This window comes from Pseudophryne corroboree, chromosome 3, assembly GCF_028390025.1.
Source record: "Pseudophryne corroboree isolate aPseCor3 chromosome 3, aPseCor3.hap2, whole genome shotgun sequence".
NCBI classification, from domain to species: domain Eukaryota; kingdom Metazoa; phylum Chordata; class Amphibia; order Anura; family Myobatrachidae; genus Pseudophryne; species Pseudophryne corroboree.
The window spans coordinates 112,216,063-112,221,062 of NC_086446.1; the positions used below are offsets into that span (position 1 = coordinate 112,216,063).

The following is a 5,000-nucleotide window of genomic DNA, read 5'->3' on the forward strand; positions in this document are numbered from 1 at the left end:
GATATTTTTATACTGCCAACACCGTTCTGTTGATGCATTCCATTTTCAAACGTATTCATTTATGAACCAGTAGTTAGAAGTAGAAAAGTTCAAACAAAAACCACAAAGCTAATCTACAGCCACACCACACTGGATACGCCCAATCTCATCTGATCTTGGAAGCTAAGCAGTGTTGGGCCTGGTTAGTACTTGGATGGGAGACCACCTGGGAATACAAGGTGCTGTAGATATTTTTATACTGCCAACACCGTTCTGTTGATGCATTCCATTTTCAAATGTATTCATTTATGAACCAGTAGTTAGAAGTAGAAAAGTTCTAACAGAAACCATAAAGCTCATCTACAGCCACACCACACTGAATACGCCCAATCTCATCTGATCTTGGAAGCTAAGCAGTGTTGGGCCTGGTTAGTACTTGGATAGGAGACCACCTGGGAATACAAGGTGCTGTAGATATTTTTATACTGCCAACACCGTTCTGTTGATGCATTCCATTTTAAAACGTATTCATTTATGAACCAGTAGTTAGAAGTAGAAAAGTTCTAACAGAAACCAGAAAGTTCATATACAGCAACACCACACTGGATACGCCCAATCTCATCTGATCTTGGAAGTTAAGCAGTGTTGGGCCTGGTTAGTACTTGGATGGGAGACCACCTGGGAATACGAGGTGCTGTAGATATTTTTATACTACCAACACCATTCTGTTGATGCATTCCATTTTAAAACGTATTCATTTATGAACCAGTAGTTAGAAGTAGAAAAGTTCTAACAGAAACCAGAAAGTTCATCTACAGCAACACCACACTGGATACGCCCAATCTCATCTGATCTTGTTAGCTAAGCAGTGTTGGGCCTGGTTAGTACTTGGATGGGAGACCACCTGGGAATACAAGGTGCTGTAGATATTTTTATACTGCCAACACCGTTCTGTTGATGCATTCCATTTTAAAACGTATTCATTTATGAACCAGTAGTTAGAAGTAGAAAAGTTCTAACAGAAACCAGAAAGTTCATCTACAGCAACACCACACTGGATACGCCCAATCTCATCTGATCTTGGAAGCTAAGCAGTGTTGGGCCTGGTTAGTACTTGGATGGGAGACCACCTGGGAATACAAGGTGCTGTAGATATTTTTATACTGCCAACACCGTTCTGTTGATGCATTCCATTTTCAAACGTATTCATTTATGAACCGGTAGTTAGAAGTAGAAAAGTTCTAACAGAAACCATAAAGCTCATCTACAGCCACACCACACTGAATACGCCCAATCTCATCTGATCTTGGAAGCTAAGCAGTGTTGGGCCTGTTTTGTACTTGGATGGGAGACCACCTGGGAATACGAGGTGCTGTAGATATTTTTATACTACCAACACCATTCTGTTGATGCATTCCATTTTAAAATGTATTCATTTATGAACCAGTAGTTAGAAGTAGAAAAGTTCTAACAGAAACCAGAAAGTTCATCTACAGCAACACCACACTGGATACGCCCAATCTCATCTGATCTTGTTTGCTAAGCAGTGTTGGGCCTGGTTAGTACTTGGATGGGAGACCACCTGGGCATACAAGGTGCTGTAGATATTTTTATACTGCCAACACCGTTCTGTTGATGCATTCCATTTTCAAATGTATTCATTTATGAACCAGTAGTTAGAAGTAGAAAAGTTCAAACAGAAACCACAAAGCTAATCTACAGCCACACCACACTGGATACGCCCAATCTCATCTGATCTTGGAAGCTAAGCAGTGTTGGGCCTGGTTAGTACTTGGATGGGAGACCACCTGGGAATACAAGGTGCTGTAGATATTTTTATACTGCCAACACCGTTCTGTTGATGCATTCCATTTTCAAACGTATTCATTTATGAACCAGTAGTTAGAAGTAGAAAAGTTCAAACAAAAACCACAAAGCTAATCTACAGCTACACCACACTGGATACGCCCAATCTCATCTGATCTTGGAAGCTAAGCAGTGTTGGGCCTGGTTAGTACTTGGATGGGAGACCACCTGGGAATACAAGGTGCTGTAGATATTTTTATACTGCCAACACCGTTCTGTTGATGCATTCCATTTTCAAACGTATTCATTTATGAACCAGTAGTTAGAAGTAGAAAAGTTCTAACAGAAACCATAAAGCTCATCTACAGCCACACCACACTGAATACGCCCAATCTCATCTGATCTTGGACGCTAAGCAATGTTGGGCCTGGTTAGTACTTGGATGGGAGACCACCTGGGAATACGAGGTGCTGTAGATATTTTTTATACTACCAACACCATTCTGTTGATGCATTCCATTTTAAAACGTATTCATTTATGAACCAGTAGTTAGAAGTAGAAAAGTTCTAACAGAAACCAGAAAGTTCATCTACAGCAACACCACACTGGATACGCCCAATCTCATCTGATCTTGTTAGCTAAGCAGTGTTGGGCCTGGATAGTACTTGGATGGGAGACCACCTGGGAATACAAGGTGCTGTAGATATTTTTATACTGCCAACACCGTTCTGTTGATGCATTCCATTTTCAAATGTATTCATTTATGAACCAGTAGTTAGAAGTAGAAAAGTTCAAACAGAAACCACAAAGCTAATCTACAGCCACACCACACTGAATACGCCCAATCTCATCTGATCTTGTTAGCTAAGCAGTGTTGGGCCTGGTTAGTACTTGGATGGGAGACCACCTGGGAATACAAGGTGCTGTAGATATTTTTATACTGCCAACACCGTTCTGTTGATGCATTCCATTTTCAAACGTATTCATTTATGAACCAGTAGTTAGAAGTAGAAAAGTTCTAACAGAAACCATAAAGCTCATCTACAGCCACACCACACTGAATACGCCCAATCTCATCTGATCTTGGAAGCTAAGCAGTGTTGGGCCTGGTTAGTACTTGGATGGGAGACCACCTGGGAATACGAGGTGCTGTAGATATTTTTATACTACCAACACCATTCTGTTGATGCATTCCATTTTAAAACGTATTCATTTATGAACCAGTAGTTAGAAGTAGAAAAGTTCTAACAGAAACCAGAAAGTTCATCTACAGCAACACCACACTGGATACGCCCAATGTCATCTGATATTGGAAGTTAAGCAGTGTTGGGCCTGGTTAGTACTTGGATGGGAGACCACCTGGGAATACGAGGTGCTGTAGATATTTTTATACTACCAACACCATTCTGTTGATGCATTCCATTTTAAAACGTATTCATTTATGAACCAGTAGTTAGAAGTAGAAAAGTTCTAACAGAAACCAGAAACTTCATCTACAGCAACACCACACTGGATACGCCCAATCTCATCTGATCTTGTTAGCTAAGCAGTGTTGGGCCTGGTTAGTACTTGGATGGGAGACCACCTGGGAATACAAGGTGCTGTAGATATTTTTATACTGCCAACACCGTTCTGTTGATGCATTCCATTTTAAAACGTATTCATTTATGAACCAGTAGTTAGAAGTAGAAAAGTTCTAACAGAAACCAGAAAGTTCATCTACAGCAACACCACACTGGATACGCCCAATCTCATCTGATCTTGGAAGCTAAGCAGTGTTGGGCCTGGTTAGTACTTGGATGGGAGACCACCTGGGAATACAAGGTGCTGTAGATATTTTTATACTGCCAACACCGTTCTGTTGATGCATTCCATTTTCAAACGTATTCATTTATGAACCGGTAGTTAGAAGTAGAAAAGTTATAACAGAAACCATAAAGCTCATCTACAGCCACACCACACTGAATACGCCCAATCTCATCTGATCTTGGAAGCTAAGCAGTGTTGGGCCTGGTTAGTACTTGGATGGGAGACCACCTGGGAATACGAGGTGCTGTAGATATTTTTATACTACCAACACCATTCTGTTGATGCATTCCATTTTAAAATGTATTCATTTATGAACCAGTAGTTAGAAGTAGAAAAGTTCTAACAGAAACCAGAAAGTTCATCTACAGCAACACCACACTGGATACGCCCAATCTCATCTGATCTTGTTAGCTAAGCAGTGTTGGGCCTGGTTAGTACTTGGATGGGAGACCACCTGGGAATACAAGGTGCTGTAGATATTTTTATACTGCCAACACCGTTCTGTTGATGCATTCCATTTTCTAATGTATTCATTTATGAACCAGTAGTTAGAAGTAGAAAAGTTCAAACAGAAACCACAAAGCTAATCTACAGCCACACCACACTGAATACGCCCAATCTCATCTGATCTTGGAAGCTAAGCAGTGTTGGGCCTGGTTAGTACTTGGATGGGAGACCACCTGGGAATACAAGGTGCTGTAGATATTTTTATACTGCCAACACCGTTCTGTTGATGCATTCCATTTTAAAACGTATTCATTTATGAACCAGTAGTTAGAAGTAGAAAAGTTCTAACAGAAACCAGAAAGTTCATCTACAGCAACACCACACTGGATACGCCCAATCTCATCTGATCTTGTTAGCTAAGCAGTGTTGGGCTTGGTTAGTACTTGGATGGGAGACCACCTGGGAATACAAGGTGCTGTAGATATTTTTATACTGCCAACACTGTTCTGTTGATGCATTCCATTTTCAAACGTATTCATTTATGAACCAGTAGTTAGAAGTAGAAAAGTTCTAACAGAAACCATAAAGCTCATCTACAGCCACACCACTCTGAATACGCCCAATCTCATCTGATCTTGGAAGCTAAGCAGTGTTGGGCCTGGTTAGTACTTGGATGGGAGACCACCTGGGAATACGAGGTGCTGTAGATATTTTTTATACTACCAACACCATTCTGTTGATGCATTCCATTTTAAAACGTATTCATTTATGAACCAGTAGTTAGAAGTAGAAAAGTTCTAACAGAAACCAGAAAGTTCATCTACAGCAACACCACACTGGATGCGCCCAATCTCATCTGATCTTGTTAGCTAAGCAGTGTTGGGCCTGGATAGTACTTGGATGGGAGACCACCTGGGAATACAAGGTGCTGTAGATATTTTTATACTGCCAACACCGTT

General features: G+C 40.8%; 19 non-coding genes and 4 pseudogenes across 19 annotated transcripts in view; all 23 read left to right on the top strand.

Annotated features, from left to right (window-relative positions):
* The window catches only part of LOC135059635 (5S ribosomal RNA), a 119-nt gene extending 115 nt beyond the window's left edge, over nucleotides 1-4 (top strand). The window contains exon 1 of the ribosomal RNA XR_010246034.1: nucleotides 1-4. This exon is cut by the window's left edge and continues 115 nt beyond it. This is a non-coding gene — a ribosomal RNA (5S ribosomal RNA).
* A 107-nt stretch (nucleotides 5-111) lies between these two features.
* Nucleotides 112-230, top strand: LOC135063131 (5S ribosomal RNA). The gene has a single exon (XR_010249469.1). It is a non-coding gene; the product is annotated as a 5S ribosomal RNA (ribosomal RNA).
* A 107-nt stretch (nucleotides 231-337) lies between these two features.
* On the top strand, nucleotides 338-456 carry LOC135063625 (5S ribosomal RNA). The gene has a single exon (XR_010249951.1). It is a non-coding gene; the product is annotated as a 5S ribosomal RNA (ribosomal RNA).
* Nucleotides 457-563: 107 nt separating this feature from the next.
* On the top strand, nucleotides 564-682 carry LOC135062248 (5S ribosomal RNA). Its single transcript, XR_010248602.1, has one exon. It is a non-coding gene; the product is annotated as a 5S ribosomal RNA (ribosomal RNA).
* Nucleotides 683-789: 107 nt separating this feature from the next.
* On the top strand, nucleotides 790-908 carry LOC134886735 (5S ribosomal RNA). Its single transcript, XR_010170812.1, has one exon. It is a non-coding gene; the product is annotated as a 5S ribosomal RNA (ribosomal RNA).
* A 107-nt stretch (nucleotides 909-1,015) lies between these two features.
* Nucleotides 1,016-1,134, top strand: LOC135059636 (5S ribosomal RNA). Its single transcript, XR_010246035.1, has one exon. It is a non-coding gene; the product is annotated as a 5S ribosomal RNA (ribosomal RNA).
* A 107-nt stretch (nucleotides 1,135-1,241) lies between these two features.
* Nucleotides 1,242-1,360, top strand: LOC135061835 (5S ribosomal RNA). Its single transcript, XR_010248203.1, has one exon. It is a non-coding gene; the product is annotated as a 5S ribosomal RNA (ribosomal RNA).
* Nucleotides 1,361-1,467: 107 nt separating this feature from the next.
* LOC134894397 (5S ribosomal RNA) lies at nucleotides 1,468-1,586 on the top strand (annotated as a pseudogene).
* A 107-nt stretch (nucleotides 1,587-1,693) lies between these two features.
* LOC135063142 (5S ribosomal RNA) lies at nucleotides 1,694-1,812 on the top strand. The gene has a single exon (XR_010249480.1). It is a non-coding gene; the product is annotated as a 5S ribosomal RNA (ribosomal RNA).
* A 107-nt stretch (nucleotides 1,813-1,919) lies between these two features.
* LOC135058392 (5S ribosomal RNA) lies at nucleotides 1,920-2,038 on the top strand. The gene has a single exon (XR_010244821.1). It is a non-coding gene; the product is annotated as a 5S ribosomal RNA (ribosomal RNA).
* A 107-nt stretch (nucleotides 2,039-2,145) lies between these two features.
* On the top strand, nucleotides 2,146-2,264 carry LOC135067415 (5S ribosomal RNA). Its single transcript, XR_010253631.1, has one exon. It is a non-coding gene; the product is annotated as a 5S ribosomal RNA (ribosomal RNA).
* Nucleotides 2,265-2,372: 108 nt separating this feature from the next.
* On the top strand, nucleotides 2,373-2,491 carry LOC134887477 (5S ribosomal RNA; annotated as a pseudogene).
* Nucleotides 2,492-2,598: 107 nt separating this feature from the next.
* On the top strand, nucleotides 2,599-2,717 carry LOC135069623 (5S ribosomal RNA). The gene has a single exon (XR_010255801.1). It is a non-coding gene; the product is annotated as a 5S ribosomal RNA (ribosomal RNA).
* A 107-nt stretch (nucleotides 2,718-2,824) lies between these two features.
* On the top strand, nucleotides 2,825-2,943 carry LOC134898579 (5S ribosomal RNA). Its single transcript, XR_010172274.1, has one exon. It is a non-coding gene; the product is annotated as a 5S ribosomal RNA (ribosomal RNA).
* Nucleotides 2,944-3,050: 107 nt separating this feature from the next.
* On the top strand, nucleotides 3,051-3,169 carry LOC134890223 (5S ribosomal RNA; annotated as a pseudogene).
* Nucleotides 3,170-3,276: 107 nt separating this feature from the next.
* Nucleotides 3,277-3,395, top strand: LOC134886736 (5S ribosomal RNA). Its single transcript, XR_010170813.1, has one exon. It is a non-coding gene; the product is annotated as a 5S ribosomal RNA (ribosomal RNA).
* Nucleotides 3,396-3,502: 107 nt separating this feature from the next.
* Nucleotides 3,503-3,621, top strand: LOC135059637 (5S ribosomal RNA). Its single transcript, XR_010246036.1, has one exon. It is a non-coding gene; the product is annotated as a 5S ribosomal RNA (ribosomal RNA).
* Nucleotides 3,622-3,728: 107 nt separating this feature from the next.
* Nucleotides 3,729-3,847, top strand: LOC134898592 (5S ribosomal RNA). Its single transcript, XR_010172285.1, has one exon. It is a non-coding gene; the product is annotated as a 5S ribosomal RNA (ribosomal RNA).
* A 107-nt stretch (nucleotides 3,848-3,954) lies between these two features.
* On the top strand, nucleotides 3,955-4,073 carry LOC134886738 (5S ribosomal RNA). Its single transcript, XR_010170814.1, has one exon. It is a non-coding gene; the product is annotated as a 5S ribosomal RNA (ribosomal RNA).
* Nucleotides 4,074-4,180: 107 nt separating this feature from the next.
* Nucleotides 4,181-4,299, top strand: LOC135060167 (5S ribosomal RNA). Its single transcript, XR_010246559.1, has one exon. It is a non-coding gene; the product is annotated as a 5S ribosomal RNA (ribosomal RNA).
* A 107-nt stretch (nucleotides 4,300-4,406) lies between these two features.
* On the top strand, nucleotides 4,407-4,525 carry LOC134889164 (5S ribosomal RNA; annotated as a pseudogene).
* Nucleotides 4,526-4,632: 107 nt separating this feature from the next.
* On the top strand, nucleotides 4,633-4,751 carry LOC134901392 (5S ribosomal RNA). The gene has a single exon (XR_010174883.1). It is a non-coding gene; the product is annotated as a 5S ribosomal RNA (ribosomal RNA).
* Nucleotides 4,752-4,859: 108 nt separating this feature from the next.
* On the top strand, nucleotides 4,860-4,978 carry LOC134886305 (5S ribosomal RNA). The gene has a single exon (XR_010170392.1). It is a non-coding gene; the product is annotated as a 5S ribosomal RNA (ribosomal RNA).
* The last annotated feature ends 22 nt before the right edge of the window (nucleotides 4,979-5,000 follow it).